The sequence below is a fragment of the Primulina huaijiensis genome, chromosome 5, assembly GCF_012295235.1.
Source record: "Primulina huaijiensis isolate GDHJ02 chromosome 5, ASM1229523v2, whole genome shotgun sequence".
In the NCBI taxonomy this organism is placed as follows: Eukaryota; Viridiplantae; Streptophyta; class Magnoliopsida; order Lamiales; family Gesneriaceae; genus Primulina; species Primulina huaijiensis.
In genome coordinates, this window is record NC_133310.1 from 18484306 (window position 1) to 18486612 (window position 2307).

Genomic DNA, 2307 nt, shown 5'->3' on the forward strand with positions numbered 1-2307 from the left:
GGCATCAAAATATTGTTTTTTATATAATTATGGAAAATCTTAGAGAAGATATATATATAATTATCCCTAAAAAAATTCAAAATATGTACCGTTACCTAGCATTTCAATTTCTAAGGGAAAAATTATAATAATACAAAACTCAGATACAAAATCGGGTATATGAAGTATTATTTTACACAAAAATTCTTGTTAGACGGTCTCACGGATCAATTTCGTGAGACGGATCTCTTATTTGGGTCATCCATGAAAAAGTATTATTTTTTATGTTAAGAGTATGACTTTTTATTGTGAATATCGGTAGGGTTGACCCGTCTCACAGATAAAGATCTGTGAGACCGTCTCACAAGAGACCTACTCATTATTTTAATATAATTATAATTAAAATTAAAAATTATTAAGTTTTTATATTAAAATTTGATGTAATTGTATGCACCGCGAAAATTATTCCAATATAACTGTGATCTTTATAAAAAGTATTATGCATAACGAAATTTTAAAATATCAGCTTGCTAAGAATTTGCACAATTATGATCAATTGATTCATTTAGTTTGACATAGTATAATTATTGAGAATTCAATCAAAGTTTTATATTTAAAATATATAGAGTAGATCATGAGTTAATAAGATGAAAATATATGTTAATTGGTATGAGACATTTTAGATAAATTTCAAAACAAATCAACGAGGATTTATTTCGCATAAAACTTGTGCTCTCAACGTAATGGAGACTTCGATTGGAATGCATGATCTTCGAAGTGGGAGGATGGACATATTGGCTTGAGGGGAGATCCAAACCATAAGAATAATGACGGTTTTTGTTTGAAGGGACGATTGTTAAGAATTCAACCAAAATCTCATATTGAAAATATATGGAGAAGGTCATGTGTTAATAAAATTGGTAGATAATCTCCATTGGTACGTCACCCAAAAATGTACGTCTGAATTGATTTATCGTGATTCTTAATTATACATTGCACGTTATCAAAGTGGTTGGACGCATGAATTTCGTTAGTACATTTTCTTATTAATTTTAACTAATAAAATAAATTAATATTTGGCCGATCAATACTATTTCTAGACCATCAAAAAGTACAATTAAAACACTAGTACATTTTGTTATCCTTTAAAATTACAACTCCCCATTATCAAATAAAAACATATCGATATGAATTTAGGGAGGTGCGACTTACATTTACTTCATAATTTTTCATTCAAATCGATGAAGAGAAGTAAGACAAGTTTTGGGAATTATCATTTTGAGAATTTATGTTGTAAATACGATATTATTTTATGATATTTATAAATACGAGGTTTTTTATTTGACGATCAGGTTGGGTGCAATAATTGTCTCTGTTTGGTAGAGCGATCGAATCGTGGTGCTTGAGCTGCTATGCGGTTTAAAATATTTGAGTTGCACCATTACCACCAGTTTTAGATTTTTGTAAAACGACAAGCGCTCGGTCCTACAATTGGTATCAGAGCCAAGGTCACGAATTCGATTCTCATTGATGGCAAGGACTGTAATTATTGGGAGGGAGATTGTTGGGTGCAATAATTGTCCCTGCTTGGTAGAACGATCGAACCGTGTTGCTTGAGTTGCTGTGCGGTTTAAAAGATTTGAGTTTCACCATTACCACCAGCTATAGCTTTTGGTAAAACGACAAGCGTTCGATCCTACAGATCATATGATTGTTGAACGTCGTCGGATATCTCACGTTTCGGTTTCAGAAGATGACAAAACTAATTTGAAAAAGTCTTATTTATATAACTTTAAAAGACCAAATTATTCTTATTAATTTTATCTCAAATATAACCTCGTACAATATACAATGCAAAGTGATACTATTATTATATAATATGACTATTAATAAATACATATTAATATTATTATAGTAAAATAATTATAATAATTATTATTTATTTATAATTAAAATAAAAATCGTAAATAACCCACCCACACCCATTAATAATTCTCCTGATCCTACCGTATTTTGTCAGCCACATTTATCTCGATTAAATTAATTGACGTTTACAACACATATTTTATTGATATACTTGGTCCCCACTCAAAATAATCAAAATAATAATAATTATTATTAATTTTTCTGTCCTTTAAAAGAAAAGAAAAGAAAGGTGTAGTCCTTATTTTAATTAATTTGTCATTAAAAATTTTAAACAATAAATAATTTAAATTTTTTTTTGGCATTTATTAGATGAATAAAATTTGATTAAATTTTTTAAGAACAATTAAAATATATTTATATTAAAGTTTTAATTAAGATACATAATAATAATAATAATAAATA